We start from the raw sequence: 18,260 nt of genomic DNA, 5'->3' as shown, positions 1-18,260 counted from the left end.
AAATGGTGCACATTAAAATGATTCATTATACCCTTCTGAAAAGAAATAAGTTCTAACACCCAAGTGACATGAATATTTCCGGTGGAAAACCATTCCCTTATCTTTGGTGAGTAATGAGTAATAGCTTAGATACTTATATTTATATTATACTTTGAGTGTCAGGGTCACATAGGCCCCCAAACGGGACCAAAGGGTCCCTCCAGGGGGTTAAAGTTCTTATAAACTAATAGTTACAGCTACAAATTATGGTATTTGTGGCATTTGGCAAGAGGTCAAACTTTGGAAACTGAACCTTTGTATTGGGTAGACTTTTTTGGGGGGTTATGCAAAAAAAAAAAAAAAAATCATATAACGTATATTAATTTTATATATATATATATATATATATATATATATATATATATATATATATATATAGTAGAGATTTGTACTCACTGAGTCGCGTTGGAGGTAGGCGCAGGTTCACACAGTGATGCAGTCCACGGGTTCAAACAAACTGGTGGTTTGTTTAGTGTCCATACACCAGTGAGGAAACAAAAGTAACAGCCTTTTCCTGGCACAAAAAAAGAATAACAGAACAAAGCTCAAAATAACAAGCCCATACAGCACGGCCTCAGCCGTTTAAACAAAGTGTCTTTCTCTGCCTCCTGCAGAGTTTTAGCAGCACATACAAGGTCTGCTCACCTTGCCCAACACACAAAGACAGACTGAGACAGGCGCAGCTGTCTTAAATCAGCCTTCCAAGACCTGGACTGGAGGTAAGTGAGCAGCTGTTCCCCCCCCCCAGCTCTTTCAGCTGCTCGTAAAACCCGGCCCTGTAATCCGGGCCCATTTAATTCCTCTCAGCACTATGTGCTTCTCCGGGGCCTACATCACCGAAGCTTGGCACTTCGGGGACACATACTTCCTGTCCACGACCTGTCCGGCAGCCACCTTACAATTTACAGTGGTGGCCAAAAGTACTGGCACCCCTGCAATTCTGTCAGATAATACTCAGTTTCTTCCTGAAAATGATTGCAATCACAAATTCTTTGGTATTATTATCTTCATTTAATTTGCTTGCAAGGAAAAAACACAAAAGAGAATGAAGCAAAAATCAAATCATTGATCATTTCACACAAAACTCCAAAAATGGGCCGGACAAAAGTATTGGCACCCTCAGCCTAATACTTGGTTGCACAACCTTTAGCCAAAATAACTGCGAACAACCGCTTCCGGTAACCATCAATGAGTTTCTTACAATGCTCTGCTGGAATTGTAGACCATTCTTCTTTGGCAAACTGCTCCAGGTCCCTGATATTTGAAGGGTGCCTTCTCCAAACTGCCATTTTGAGATCTCTCCACAGGTGTTCTATGGTATTCCGGTCTGGACTCATTGCTGGCCACCTTAGAAGTCTCCAGTGCTTTCTCTCAAACCATTTTATAGTGCTTTGGGAAGTGTGTTTTGGGTCATTGTCCTGCTGGAAGACCCATGACCTCTGAGGGAGACCCAGCTTTCTCACACTGGGCCCTACATTATGCTGCAAAATTTGTTGGTAGTCTTCAGACTTCATAATGTCATGCACACGGTCAAGCAGTCCAGTGCCAGAGGCAGCAAAGCAACCCCAAAACATCAGGGATCCTCCGCCATGTTTGACTGTAGGGACCGTGTTCTTTTCTTTGAATGCCTCTTTTTTTTTCCTGTACACTCTATGTTGATGCTTTTTCCCAAAAAGCTCTACTTTTGTCTCATCTGACCAGAGAACATTCTTCCAAAATGTTTTAGGCTTTCTCATGTAAGTTTTGGCAAACTCCAGCCTGGCTTTTTTATGTCTCGGGGTAAGAAGTGGGGTCTTCCTGGGTATTCTACCATACAGTCCCTTTTCATTCAGACTCCAATGGATAGTACGGATTGACACTGTTGTACCCTCGGACTGCAGGGCAGCTTGAACTTGTTTGGATGTTAGTCGAGGTTCTTTATCCACCATCTGCACAATCTTGCGTTGAAATCTCTCGTCAATTTTTCTTTTCCGTCCACATCTAGGGAGGTTAGCCACAGTGCCATGGGCTTTAAACTTCTTGATGACACTGCGCACGGAAGACACAGGAACATTCAGGTCTTTGGAGATGGACTTGTAGCCTTGAGATTGCTCATGCTTCCTCACAATTTGGTTTCTCAAGTCCTCAGACAGTTCTTTGGTCTTCTTTCTTTTCTCCATGCTCAATGTGGTACACACAAGGACACAGGACAGAGGTTGAGTCAACTTTAATCCATGTTAACTGGCTGCAAGTGTGATTTAGTTATTGCCAACACCTGTTAGGTGCCACAGGTAAGTTACAGGTGCTGTTAATTACACGAATTAGAAAAGCATCACATGATTTTTCAAACAGTGCCAATACTTTTGTCCACCCCCTTTTTTAGGTTTGGTGTGGAATTATATCCAATTTGGCTTTAGGACAATTCTTTTTGTGTTTTTTCATTGAAGACAAATTAAATGAAGATAATAATACCAATGAATTTGTGATTGCAATCATTTTCAGGAAGAAACAGAGTATTATCTGACAGAATTGCAGGGGTGCCAATACTTTTGGCCACCACTGTATATATGGTAAACTGGTGGAGGGGAGATATGTTTCCGTGAGGCTATGGGCGCCAGTGAATTGAAACCGTTACGTTTCCTCCAGCATGTTATGTGCAAGGAGGGGTTAAGTCTCTATTTCCAAAGGGCGTGTTTTTATGAGAACAACCACAGAGTGGGTGGGAGGTTGTTCTCCATATCTCCTCCCCAGGGTGGGGTCTGGGGGGAGGTTTAAATACCTGGCCAGCTGAGGCATTCAGCGTTCAGTACGTCTGGAGTGAGGAACTCCAGATCTGTTTATGTGGGGCTAATCTGAACCACACAGAGTATCTGCACTCTGAGCAGGCGGATCCCTGCCTCCACAAAGACTGTGCTTTTGTGCTGCCATTTTGTTTTTGTTGTTCCTGTTTGTCCAGCGGGCTGTGTTTTTCTTTTGTGGACTCGGTGTTGGTTTATGCTGCATTTTTTAATAAACCAACCAGAAGTTTTAAAGAGACAGTGTACCTGTGTCTACCTCCGCGTGCACTCCACTTCACCTGCAACTGTTAGAGGTTGGTCCTGGCTGTAACACACCCAATGTCTGCCATGAGTCCACTCCATATACTCGTTACCGACTTGAGCCGTACATGTGCGGTGAATATCGATAAGGGGTTAAATAGTTCTGGGATATCTCTTGGATATTCAATACTGGTAGTGGGTATCTGACCAGTCAAGACTTACTTACCCCTTAAAATGAAGGGGCCAGTTCTGATGATTAGCGGGGGGGCTGAGAGGTTGGTTCCTCAGCAAGTTATGGGATTCTCTAATATTATGCTTTATTTGTAGAAAAAAAAACATTATAGAAAGGAACATAGAATGTAATTGATGATAAATGTTTGATCACTGGGGTACCATCAAGCACTTGAATGGGGGTCCCAGTAAAAGATATTGTGATGAGATGATGCTTCTATGTTCCTTTGCCTTAAATGGGGTTTTCCAGCAACAGGAAAATGTGCGGGAAGCATGACAGCTTCCTACACCCTAATACTGTGTTATGCACACTTTGCCAGTTCAAGAGGTCATTTGGCGACCTTAACTACGTGCATACTACATGCTTAATGGTAATGGGCTGAAAAGCTTCTCAATCCGGGTCATTCATTGTTGTGGTCACTTGCTGATGAGACGCTTGTTGGCACATGACCACAAGTATTCAAATCGCAAACTTGGGGTCACGTGATGATGGCTCAAACTGGCAATGTGTGCATAACACAGTATTAGGGTACAGGAAGCTGCTGTGCTCTCTGAATGTTAATTCAGGGATGGAAAACCCCTTTAGGGTATGTGCACACAATAAGTATTAGGTGCAGAAATTTCTGCATCTCTTGGCAGGAAAAACATTGCATAAAATAAGCGCGTTTGTGCTGTGCTTTTGATGCCCTTTTTATATGTGTTTTGTTGCAGATTTTCCCCCACTCATTTGTATGGGTAAACTCTGCAGCAAAAATGCTGAAAGAATTGATATCAAATCTGCAAGTCACAAATCAGCAACCTGTGCACAAGACTCAAGGATTCTCACTCACTTTGTGGCAACAGGAAAATCCTTCAGATTTTGTGACAAAACTGCAGAAAAAGCACAATGTGAGCACATAAGGCTACAGTGGAAGAGGGTTGATAAAAAATGCATTATTACAATCCTTTACATTGAGCCCAACATTCCTCCTCACCGCAGTGAGCAGGACTATGGATGGAACTATGGTTAAAGGGGTAGTCCGGTCCAAATCGATAAGTCTGCAGTCACTGTGTGTGACTGCAGACCTACGAAACTCCCAAGCGCACGCACTGCGGGGATTCGCCGGTTTCAGACCCAGGATGGGAGGGTATGTGTGAGTTATACATACTCCCGGCCAGTGTGCGTGGTCTCACTTCCATACACTTGTATGGAGAGAGGCCGCTCGCTCTAGTCGGCCACACCCACTTTAGACGGGGCACAGCCTCGCTCAATACAAGTGTATGGAGCAAGGCCACGCCCATTATATAGGCTCTGGTCGGGAGTATGTATAACACATACATTCCCTCCGGTCACGGCTCAGAAACTGGCGAATCCCCGCAGAGCACAGTGACTGCAGACTTATCGATTTGGACCAGACATCCCCTTTAAGCATACGCGGTGCTATAAAGCTATATAGACATTAAATAGAGCAGACGGGCTCATGCTCGATGGCTGCTTTGTTCAAAATCCTATTCCCTGCAGTCATGTTATTGGAAGGAGTAAGCGTACTGGAACACTAATACTAGTGATAATAAGGTTCCCAACACTGGAGTCCTCAGCCATCAAATGTTTATCACCTATTTTGTGTATTAATGATAAAATACATTTATGTGTAGCTTGAAGTTAGTGCCCAGAAACATTGGATTCCACTTCACTATTCATGTACATGGGCATATGTTCCAATGAAGCAGACCAAAGGCTGCTAGATATGTATCCACACTTACCTTTCATTGAAGTGAAGCAATCAGATAACTCTGCCCTTCATCCGGCCAAACAATCCTACTTCACCACCCTCATCACTTCAATGTCCAAGAATCCAAAACGACTTTTCGAAACCTTAAACTCCCTCCTGAAACCTCAAGCACGGGCCGCCATCACCAACCTCAGCAGTGAGGATCTGGCCACTTATTTCCTTGAAAAAATCAACCACATCCATCAGGACATCTCAGCCCAATCTCCTCAGTGCCTGGATCCCCTTCCCTGCCGCACTTCAAGCTCACTTGCCATCTTTGAGCCTGTTACAGAAGAAGAAGTTACCCAGCTCCTCGCTTCTTCTCGGCCTACAACCCGCCACAGTGATCCCATTCCTTCACATCTCCTGCAGTCTCTCTCACCGGTGGTCACCGTTCACCTAACTAAAATATTTAACCTCTCTCTTTCTTCAGGTATCTTTCCCTCCTCATTTAAACACGCCATCATAACCACTCAACTGAAAAAAGCCATCCCTGGACCAGAACTGCGCTGCTAACTACAGACCTGTCTCTAATCTTCCTTTCATCTCTAAACTCCTGGAACACTAGGTCCACTCCCGTCTAATCCGCTATCTCTCAGATAACTCTCTCCTCGACCCTCTACAATCTGGTTTCCGCTCTTTACACTCCACTGAAACTGCCCTCACTAAAGTCTCTAATGATCTACTAACAGCTAAATCCAAAGGTCACTGCTCCCTGCTGATTCTCCTGGATCTCTCTGCAGCATTTGACACTGTGGATCACCAGCTCCTCCTCACTATGCTCCACTCTCTTGGCCTCAAGGAAACCGTTCTCTCCTGGTTCTCCTCCTACCTCTCTGACTGCTCCTTCACTGTATCTTTTGCCGGCTCCTCTTCCTCTCCTCGTCCCCTTACTATTGGAGTCCGCTCAGTCCTAGGCCCCCTCCTCTTCTCTCTATACACTGCCCCTATTGGACAAACTATCAGCAGATTTGGGTTCCAGTATCATCTCTATGCTGATGACACCCAATTATACACTTCTTCCCCTGATATCACCCCTACCCTAATACAAAATACCAAGGATTGTTTGTCTGCTGTCTCTAACATCATGTCCTCCCTTTATCTTAAACTGAATCTCTCCAAAACTGAACTTCTTGTGTTTCTCCCCTCTACTAACCTAACTCTACCTAACATCGAAATTACCTTGGAGGGTTCAACCATAACTCCCAAGCAGCACACCCGCTGCCTTGGGGTCATATTCGACACTAACCTTTCCTTTACTCCCTATATACGATCACTCACCCGCTCTCGTCACCTGCATCTTAAAAACATCTCCAGAATCCGATCTTTTCTCACCTTTGAAACTGCTAAAACTCTGACTGTTGCTCTTATTCACTCTCGTCTGGACTACTGCAACTCTCTTCTGATCGGTCTCCCTCTTACCAAAATTTCCCCTCTCCAATCCGTTCTGAATGCGGCAGTCAGGGTCGTATTTCTGTTGAGCCGCTTCACCGATGCCTCCACCTTGTGCCAGTCATTACACTGGTTACCCATTCGCTACAGGATCCAATATAAACTCATTGCTCTCACCCACAAAGCTCTCCACAGTTCTGCACCACCTTATATCTCCTCTCTCATCTCAGTCTATCGTCCTACTTGTGCCCTCCATTCCACAAACGACCTAAGACTAACATCCTCCATAATCCGAACCTCGCACCTCCGTCTCCAAGACTTCTCCCGTGCTGCGCTAGTTCTCTGGAATTCTCTACCCTAGACGATCCGATTGATGCCTAGCCCCCATGTCTTCAAGCGCGCTTTAAAAACTCATTTCTTTAAACAGGCCTACCACCTCAAATACCAAGTAAACTAACTTTCCCCTGTTCCTGCCTAAATACTATTCAGAATCTGCTCCCTACTGTTTATCTGTCTCTACACCCTCCATGCACACGATAACTGCACTCTGTAATTGAGTATTGCACTTAAACATACTGGCTGATGACCTGATCATACAGCTTTATATGAAAATCCCGACTTATTATAATTGCCAGACCTGAAATAACAAGCACTTTTCACCTATTGTGTCCCCCCATTTCCTTGTAGAATCTAAGCTTGCGAGCAAGGACCTCACTCCTGATGTAACTGTTTAAACTGTCTTAAATTGTATTGAATTTATTGTCTGTACATGTCCTCGCTTAATTGTAAAGTGCTGCGGAATATGTTGGCGCTATATAAATAAAAATTATTATTATTATTATTAATCAGATGTAATACATTATCATGAAATGCTAGAAAAACCATTGCAACAATTTAACATAAACACCTCCTGACAGAGTATCAAAAAATCATGTTTTGCTTGTTATTGTATTTTTTTTTTGATGGAAGAGGGTCTCATCCAGTGTTGGACTGGGTTGCCAACGGCCCACCAGTAACCAACTCCAGGGCCCCACTTTTCAACTACATGCAAATGTGACATTTTCCTCAATCACAAATTTATGTAACAATGAACTGGGTAGATTGTTAGATGAATAAGATGCTGCCTTTGTCTGTACATAGTGATTCAAGTATATTGTGCCAAGTACTGCTCATATAACAGGGTGGGGCCCACCGGAGGATTCTCCTTTTCTCCTGTGGGCCAGTCCAAGCCTGGTCTCTGAATCCCCCCCCCTGTTAACATACACCTATTTATGTTGGATATCATAAGCATCACACTATAACAATTTATTAGCCTCATTATTAAGTCAATAAAAGGAAACCATTGGAGCTGTTCGTTTTTGTTGGATAATGGAGCGATACATTGATAAATATTTTTTACACAATTGAATCTTTTTTTCATTGTAACAAGATTGATACATTAGTCCCGCTGCACCTCATGTATCATAACTGTATAAGAGATGAAAAGTGGCCTTGTTTCCCACAGCCGTCAATCATATCTGGTGCATGAGTCTCCGTTATGTTCCAAAATTGAAAAGAATAAAGTAAGAAGGATGTTTGATGTTTCTTTGTACTGTTCTGCATCCCGCATAAAAGGCCTTTATGCACTTTATAGATACACACCGGTTCTTTGATTTTCCTAATATCTTTGGATGCAATATTTTCATTTCATTAGTGAACCTAGGAAATATCATAGAATAATAAAACAATATTATATCATGGGTGGAGGCTCACTAGTGAATATGCCAGGTTTGTCAACCCATAGAGTACAATGGACAAATCAATTCTCTATAAATTCTTGATTCATCCATAGTAAACCTGGAGAATATTCATCAATCTCATCTTTCCTAATGACAGGTGAATAAAAATCAATTTTGTAATTGCCAAAACTCAAATCATGGAAAACAACTCATTCATCCCTTGTGGTGACTTTGCAGGTGGCCATTTTCTTTTACATTTTATGGCGCCATACAGACTGCAGATTCCAATAATAAAAGAGTTTCGAATAATGAAGCTTCCTCAAAGGGGTTTTCCATTGCAAGCATATGGTGTCATCACTTTTTGACCTTTGAGGGTCCAACTGCAAATGAAGTGACTGATATGGGATATAGTCTAATTGCTATGGGTTGCTGACTAGCTATATTATGAAGGACTCGACTGACTATGTTATGGGGCGCGGACTGTGTTGAGTCAATATTTATGGGACACAGATTGGTATAGATCACGGACTATCATATATGGCACATGATGATTGCTATATGAGGCTGACTGTCCAGGTTATAGGTACTTGCTGGCTATGTTATGGGGTCACTGAATGTGTAAGTCATGGGGTATTGACTGGCTTTGTTATGGGTCATTGACCGGCTTCTGTTCTTCACATAATGGCATCATTGGTTATGGTATGGAGCACTGTATGAATATGTTATGGTTCACTGATTAGTTTTTGTAGTTCACTTACTGGCTGTCTTTTAGGTCATTTTATGGCAGATTTATGGTCCACTAACTGGCTGTGCTATCTGGCATTGGAAGATTGTTATGGGGCATCAGCTATCTACAGTATGCTATACAGTAGGTTAGTTACTGTCTATGTTATTAAGCAGTGACTGATTGTCAGGATTAATGATAGATTATGCCATGTGCAACCAACTGCCATAGGGCACCACTCGGTTTTATTTGGGTCACACACTGTCTACAGTGGGTACGGAAAGTATTCAGACCTCTTTAAATTTTTCACTTTTTGTTTTATTGCAGCCATTTGGTAAATTCTAAAAAGTTTATTTTTTTTCTCATTAAATTACACTCTGCACCCCATCTTGACTGAAAAAAAAACAGAAATGTTGACATTTTTGCAAATTTATTAAAAAAGAAAAACTGAAATATCACATGGTCATAAGTATTCAGACCCTTTGCTCAGACACTCATATTTAAGTCACATGCTGTCCATTTCCTTGTGATCCTCCTTGAGATGGTTCTACACCTTCATTGGAGTCCAGCTGTGTTTAATTAAACTGATAGGACTTGATTTGGAAAGGCATACACCTGTCTATATAAGACCTCACAGCTTACAGTGCATGTCAGACCAAATGAGAATCATGAGCTCAAAGGAACTGCCCAAGGAGCTCAGAGACAGAATTGTGGCCAAGGTTACAAAAGAATTTCTGCATTACTCAATGTTCCTAAGATCACAGTGGCCTCCATAATCCTTAAATGGAAGAAGTTTGGGACCACCAGAAGTCTTCCTAGACCTGGCCATCCAGCCAAACTGAGCAATCGTGGGAGAAGAGCCTTGGTGAGAGAGGTAAAGAAGAACCCCAAGATCACTGTGGCTGAGCTCCAGAGATGCAGTAGGGAGATGGGAGAAAGTTCCACAAAGTCAACTATCACTGCAGCCCTCCACCAGTTGGGCCTTTATGGCAGAGTGGCCCGACGAAAGCTTCTCCTCAGTACAAGACATATGAAAGCCCGCATAGAGTTTGCTCAAAAACACATGAAGGACTCCCAGACTATGAGAAATAAGATTCTCTGGTCTGATGAGACGAAGATAGAACTTTTTGGTGATAATTCTAAGCGGTATGTGTGGAGAAAACCAGGCACTGCTCATCACCCTCCCAATACAAACTCAACAGTGAAACATGGTGGTGGCAGCATCATGCTATGGGGTAGTTTTTCGGCAGGGGCAGGACGACTAGTTGTAATTGAAGGAAACATGAATGTAGCCAAGTACAGAGACATCCTGGATGAAAACTTCTTCCAGAGTGCTCTGGACCTCAGACTTGGCCGAAGGTTCACCTTCCAACAAGACAATGACCCTAAGCACACAGCTAAAATAACAAAGGAGTGGCTTCAGAACAACTCTGTGACCATTCTTGACTGGCCCAGCCAGAGCCCTGACCTAAACTCAATTGAGCATCTCTGGAGAGACCTGAAAATGGCTGTCCACCAACGTTCACCATCCAACCTGACGGAACTGGAGAGGATCTGCAAGGAAGAATGGCAGAGGATCCCCAAATCCAGGTGTCCAAAACTTGTGGCGTCATTCCCAAGAAGACTCATGGCTGTACTAGCTCAAAAGGGTGCTTCTACTCAATACTGAGCAAAGGGTCTGAATACTTATGATCATGTGATATTTCAGTTTTTCTTTTTTAATAAATTTGCAAAAAATTCTACATTTCTGTTATTTTTCAGTCAAGATGGGGTGCAGAGTGTACTTTAATGAGAAAAAAAATGAACTTTTTAGAATTTACCAAATGGCTGCAATGAAACAAAGAGTGAAAAATTTAAAGGGGTATGAATACTTTCCATACCCACTGTATATTATTGGCACTTAATGTCTGTGTAATCACATGTTGATCGGCTCTTTTATGGGTCATTGACAGGCTTTAGTGGTTTGCTTAATGACATTGCCTTGGGGCATTGTGTCATGGGTGTGTCAGATGTGACAGACAGTCGCCCTGCAGTTGGTTGCAGGAGATCCCTTCGTTTGGCATTACAGACACCTTAGCTGTCTCACTCTAGGACCCAGTGGCTACCTCCCTCCTGCTTTAATTGACAATCAGGCCTAGGTGTTTAAATACTTCCTGGTTGCTACACAGAAGTGCCGGTGATATTCACATGACCCCTTGCAAAGGCTTGGAGCTGGTGCAGTCCGCTTACTTCCTCTGTGGTGCTAAGAGAACGTGTGTGCCATCTCTCTGAAGTCGACTCAAGCTAAGCTACTTCACCCCGTGTCTGTCTCCCCTTGCTGTCGTTAGTTGTCAGTGGACATCGACTAGCGCTCATCCCTCCCCTTCCCTATCCAGGGCCAAGCGCTAGGGAAATACAGGGATAGGTTCCTGTGTGGCGATTGGTGAGGATTCGGAACCATTATAGGGTCAGTAGGGGGAGACAGAGTGATTGCAGATCAGCCTAGGAGGTCTCCACTTCCCCTTTTCCCTAGTGTCTGGGCTCCCTTCCCCTCATCCCTTCATGTCACACTTTGTCTTTCCTATACTATGCGTGACACATTGACTGGCAATGTTTTGATGCACTGTTGGGCTTTGTTATGGGTCATTGATTAACTATGTTATGGAATGAGGAATGAAGAAAAAATGCGCTCCCTGTGAATTATCGCTACATGTAGGTGAAGATGGGCTGGACAATTAGGCGCTCACTTGGGCAGGTTGTGTGCATCACAATTATGTGAAAAAGTGAACTGATTTCCAATGTAGGGCTACAGAACTTACAATCAATGGGTGGAGGACATAGTGAATGGAGAGAAGAAGAGAGGTGGTGGATCCCGGGCGCTGCTGCTGCCAAAAGTGATTCCAAGCCGTGAGGATAAAAACTGGTTGACTACTGCCTCATCTTTCAGAGCAGAATTGACATCAGGAAGAAATAGTAAATTCTACTCTGAAACGCATTGCCATAATAAACCAGTTTAACCTCACGGCTTGGAATCACTTGCTTCAGCTGCAGCAACCGGGATCCACCGCCTCTCTCCTCCTCTCTATTGAGTATATTATGGAACACTTGTTTTTTTGGGGGTTTTTTTGTTTATTTTTTAATGGTGTTGTATTTGGTCACTTCACAGATGATCTATGGGCCACTGGCTGGCTCTTTAATAGAGACCTGGCTGCTTTATGGCCCAAGAACTTTGCTATATGATGGGTCACTGATTAATTATTCTAACTGGTTGACTGAGGTACACTAACGGTTTTACAGGGCACTGACGGACCACTGACTGGCTGAGTTATGGGACATTGGTTGGGTTATGGGCCGTTGACTTTGCTATGTGATGGGTCGTTGACTATGTTATGGTTCTGAACCAGCTGTGTCATGGGGAACTAACTAAAGGTTTTACAGGACATTGACTGGCTGACTCATGGGGGCCCTGACTGGCTGTGCTATGGGGCACTGACATTGCTATGTAATGGGTCACGGACTGTCACGGTTTTGGCTGTCTGTTGTGACTCATTGACTGACTGTCTTATTGGGGGCATTGATTGGCAATTTAGGTCCGTGATTGGTTTTTATGGATCATTACCTGGCACGGTTAGAGGTCAATGAATGGCTAAAACATCTAGGAGAGAACTATCATGTATGATCCCAACATAAAATTGTACCTGCTCTTAAAGATTGTGTTTGCCATAAATGCATTTATCTTATCAATACCAGTCTTTTGATGTATCGCAATCTATTTTTTAAAGCCGGGGAATGTGCAATAATGGCAGCACATACTCTATTATCAATCTGTCAAGCCTTCCCTTATAATCTCACATGGACGGAACAGCTGTTTATGACTAGAGTGAGGAATACAACACCTGGAAGATTGGAATAGCACCTACATCTACGTGATGCTCGGACACATACAGACCGGTGTCATCTCTAAAAACCCAACCGTAATATTCCATCATCTCTAACCTGCAGGAACGATTCTTCAATCAACATGTACTGTATATTATATTATCATGAAATGATCAACACCAGACAGACAACTAGACTCACTTATTAAGTCTCGTCAATGAATGGATGGATCTCCTTGAAATCAGCCTAGCACTTCAGAAGATACCGACGCTTATAGTAACGTGTAATTAAACCTCTCATCTCACATCTCTAATGCAAGTACATGGTTATACGGTATATAAAGAGGTCATCAAGAGGTTCTCTATAATGCAATGCAAAATAAAAATGACACATGCATATAGTAAATATGTGGGAGATCAAACAATGAAAGGCAAAATATTTCCCGGAGTTGTCCAAATATTGTCATAAATACAATAAATTAGCACCATAGTGCAATAATACTGTTGGTAAATAACTAGAGTTGTATGTGACAGTTTTAAACTCCCAACCAAAGTGACCAGTACCATGGCTAGCTCGGCTAGGGATTTTGGGAGGAAATTGGGGTTGATGGCTGCCTGTAATATGGGGACTAAAGCACACAATAGACAGCTGCTGTAGCTTTCTCCACTGGTAAAACTAGATGAATATGGAGAACCTGAGAAAAAAAACAACTGAGAAAATACCCTGTAGTAAGTAAATAAAAAGTAATAGTACATGTAAATAACACAGGGGACTTAGTGAACATTGTTTTGATCAAAAAAACTTAAAAGCAATCCCACCGTGACAAGGTGACCCAGTTGGGACAGTACCTAACTCTTGCAGTTCACCTTACTATCTGTCAACCGCCGTAAAAATAGATAAGGGCAGAGCAGGACCTGGGTCCCCACTGTTTAGGCACAGTGTGAATGCGCACCTATGCACTGCACTTATACCAGCATATACTCTGGCTTAATTTTTTGGTTTATAAATATGGAGAAGCTGCATTCTGTAATACACTGGGAGGTGGTGTTCTGGATGGCATTGGAAAGCATTGTGGCTGAATATAATGTGGTCTGTTAGGTTACATTTTGCAAATATTGTGGCTTTCAGAGGATTCATGTCACGGGTGTGTCAGATGTGACAGACAGTCGCCCTGCAGTTGGTTGCAGAAGATCTCTTCGTTTGGCATTACAGACACCTTCTTAGCTGTCTCACGCTAGGACCCAGTGGCTAATTAACAACCAGGTCTGGGTGTTTAAATACTGGCTGTTGATAGAGGGTGGTGATGGTGATATTCACATGACCACTTGTGAAGGCTTGAGCAAGAGCAGTACTTCTTCCTCTCTGGTGCTAAGACGACGTGTGTGCATCTCTCTGGAGTCAACTAAAGCGAAGGTATTTTCCCTTGTTTGTTCCCCCTTGTTGTCTTTAGTTGCTAGCGGGGATTGACTCATCTCCCCCTTCCCTAGCCAGGGCCAAACACCAGGGAAAGACAGGGCTAGGTTCATGTGTGGCGATTGGTGTGGAACCAATATAGGGACATTTAGGGGAGTCAGGGAGATATCAGGTCAGCCTAGGAGGTCTCCACTCCCTCCTTTCCCTAGAGTCTGGGCCCACTTCCCCCCTTCCCATTGTATCGCTTAGTCTTTCCTACACCTTGCGTGACAATGCATTCCAGTTTTCAATTTGAGTCTGTGGCTTAATGCAACATTGTGGTTGGAAGAGGGGATATTTCAGTTTTCAATTAGATCTAATGGCTTACATTGTGGACACCATTTTGGCTGACAATGGTGGGCATCGTGACTTGCAACTGGAGGGCCTGCGGCTTATAGGATAATATAGCTTATATTCAGAAAAACGTTGTGCCTCGCAGTGAAGGTACTCCAGTTGTCAATGCGAATCTATGGATTACTTTTGGGGTGTACTCTGGCTTACACCGAGAGGTCATTGTTTAATCATGGTAGCCTTTGCTGGCAATAGGGAAGGCTGAGACTGGCATTGGGGAATCTGCAGCTTATACTAGACAGGCATTGTGAGAATATTCCAGCTGGCAATTGGCAAACTATGTAGACACTTGTGGTTTGTCCTGATGAAGAGGTTGGATAATTTTAAAAAGCGTTGACAATAAACCACATAGAAATATCCTTGGTCTCCTGGTTTTATCCATCGGTTACCATCGGCAGCACAGTGAACCCTATTTCTCCATTGTTCTTTCCTAATTGAGAAACTGTGGCTTAAACTATCAGGTCGTTCTGGGGGGTTGTCTGGTTGGCAATGCCTGGCATTCTGATTGACAATAAAGGGATCGATGGCTTTTAATGGGGGAAATTGTTGGCGCATGATGGAGACACACATTGACCAGTACTCTATTGCGGTGTATACTAAGGGTCATATACATTTTACACAGTCTTATTTTCGTAGGGCACACATCACAGATATATCGCCGATTCTTTTAGTCATTCTATCCTTTTCTTTTTAAACTGAAATTTAGGTCATGTCTTTCCCAAAAATGGGGAAAAAAAAGCAACAGAGTAACAGAAAGTGGAGGGAAGTTTAGTATCACTTTTTATTAAATCAAACTAATCACATTTAACTTTTTTTTGCAAGTTTTTTTTCGGCAAAATAAAAAAACACTTAATACCTTTCCTCAATACTTTATAAATCTTCCATTCGCTTTGTTCTTGTCAGTCTCAGTCTTTTATACGCGATGATTAACATAGTGACATTCAACGGGAAACATTCTCATTTTCCTCAGACACAAACTAGGGACATTAAAATTTAATAACATCTTCTCTCTAGTCATTTGTGCTCCGTAATCTATTCAGATACTGCTGCGTTCTCCGACGGCTCCTGCCACTTAAATGGGTATTGTTAAGCAATGTTAAGCAAACCTGTATTTTCCAACTACTTTCTTTAAGCATATCTGTTTTCCTTCCACTGGTGCCTGAGCCATAGTTATGATCCATCGCTTTTATATATTTTCTTACAGATAACAGCCAGCATTTATGGACCGTTTGGCATTGTGCTCTAGAGAAATCCATATTTACAATATAAGAGGATGAGTAATATTGTAGATTTTATTCTATTTTTTTTTTTCTTTTTTTTTTATTATTTAAGGAAAAACTGTCAAGCTCATTTATAGAAAGAAAAACTTTCACAGTCAAAAACAGCAGGGTTGCCATACCTTCTGTCAGTCTGATAGAAAATACAGATGAAGCAAAGCTAAAATCCTCATCTGTCTGTATGAGTTAGGATACTGTGGTCGGTTTATTAATAGAGAAACCATAGTTAATTCATGACAATAATAACTTTTAGTGGTGGTAAAATCCAACACCAATCAATTTATTGTAAACTTTGCATACAATTTTTTTTGGCGGTAGTGCTGCTAAAATCCGACAACACAATTTTATTCAATCTTGATAAGGTTAGATGCATTTTCTTTACAACAGTCAAAAGATTGCATGGAATTTTTGCTCTACAGCGTAAGAAAAATCTAACTTATGTTATTGTCAAAAGTTTACATGCAAGTCTTCTTTACCATAGTGCTGGAAGAATACAATACCACTAGGGATGAGCGGACCTGTGGAAGTTCGGGTTTCGGTGCACGACCCGAACTTTATTCCAAAGTTGGATTCAAGTACAAGAACTGTACCCAAACTTAAACCAAAACTCCACTGAAAACAATAGAGACCCGAACTTTGGATCTGAAAAATCTGTTTCTCTGCAATGGGTTTTCCCTTCTATTTCGAAAAAAAATTGCAACTGTCACAAGACTAAATGCAATTGTTACACCATAATGGCGATACAGTCAAACACATTTCAAGTTTTTGCAATCATCATAAAGTTGTGTACAAATATTTTTTTTCAATAGTGCAGGTAGAATCCAATGCCACTTTGTTTTAAGGATCATAATGTTGCATTTTCTTTCTGCGAAGTGCAATTTTTGCACCATAGTGGTGATGCAGTCTGACAACTTTCAAGCTTTCGCAACTGTCATAAAGTCTTATGCAAATTTTTATTTCTATAGAAGAGTAAAATGTCAGAGTTGGGAGGCACCTCCAGGGTCATCGTGTCCAACCCCCTGCTCAATGCAGGATTCACTAAACCATCTCAGACAAATGTCTGTCCAGCCTCTGAAGACTTCCATTGAAGGAGAACTCACCACCTCTCGTGGCCGCCTTTTCCACTCATTGATCAACCTCACTGTCAAAAAGTTTTTTCTAATATCTAATCTGTATCTTCTCTCTTTCAGTTTCCTTCCATTGCTTCTCGTGTTTTCATGTGCAAATGAGAAAAAGGATGATCCCTCTACACTGTGACATCCCTTCAGATATTTGTAGACAGCTATTAAGTCTCCTTTTAGCCTTCTTTTTTGAAAGCTAAACATTCCCAGATCATTTAACCGATTCTCGTAGAACATAGTTTACAATCCGTTCACCATCCTGGTAGCTCTTCTCTGAACTTGGTATAGAGAGTGGCAGCCATAGGGTTGGTGAATCTTATAGCACCTAAGTTGTTGCAACCTTCAAAACATTTTTTTTTAAATAATGACAGTAGAATCTACCTAGCTCCACTCATTTTTTTTTACAGCCGTCAAAAGGTGGAATTAATATTTGCTACAAAGTGGCTGTAGAATCTACCATCACTGAGGTTTTTGCAACTGTCATTCAATGATTCAATCCTGCCAGCATGGGATACATACATAATTACACTGAAATCAAAAACTTTTAAGTCCAATTGCCAGGATTAGTTTAGGGCTTTAGAGTGACTTTGATACAAGTTATAATTACTGTGAAATTGCAGGTTACTTGCTTCCTTTACATACTGTACATTATTTATTGCTCCATTGTTCCACAACATTTTCCCCCCATAGGGAAATCTCGACACCATACAATTTTACACTATGATCCGCAAATTTTACCTTGACCAAAAGTTGTCATGGATTCCATAAATTTTAGATATAGGGCCCAAATCATTATTGTTTTTGTAGAAGTTTTTTTTTTTTACATTTTTTTCGTTATTTTTATGCTTGCACCAAAATAATCTTGACATTTGCCTTTTTTAAGTAAATTTTATACATGTTCACTTGTTGTTTTTTTAGTTTACCATTGTGGGCAGAGTTTATGGTCTACAGATGTTTTCACTTGATTCATCATTTGCAACTTTTCAAAAAGTTGCAAGACTTGTTTACATGTATTCCTGTCTAACCCCGGAGTGATTTTATGCACACTGGATATTTTGAGTCATTTTTGCAACAGTATGCAAAACATACAACTTTTTGCTCTAGAAAGTTGCAAAAATAGTTAAAATGAACTGTTCACCAAAAAAAAAACCCTGCTTGTAACCTGCAGATACTGGGATAATCTGCAGGTTAACAGCAATATTAAGCTGCCCGGCGCCTGCACGCAGCCAAACACCATGGGGAAAAAATTAACTTTATTCCCCAAAGCAGCATCTAGTTTCAGTCATAGGGGCGATGCTGGTGCAGGATCAATCACCGCTCTATAGAGAG

General features: G+C 41.9%; 1 protein-coding gene across 5 annotated transcripts in view; it reads right to left on the bottom strand.

Annotated features, from left to right (window-relative positions):
• The window catches only part of LRP1B (LDL receptor related protein 1B), a 2,071,868-nt gene that overhangs the window by 1,706,009 nt on the left and 347,599 nt on the right, over positions 1-18,260 (bottom strand). The gene's annotated exons all lie outside the window — the stretch shown is intronic.

This window comes from Phyllobates terribilis, unplaced genomic scaffold (assembly GCF_046119375.1).
Source record: "Phyllobates terribilis strain yellow unplaced genomic scaffold, ASM4611937v1 Scaffold_9__5_contigs__length_417890890, whole genome shotgun sequence".
Lineage (NCBI taxonomy): Eukaryota > Metazoa > Chordata > Amphibia > Anura > Dendrobatidae > Phyllobates > Phyllobates terribilis.
This window is presented reverse-complemented; position numbering and strand designations above follow the sequence as displayed.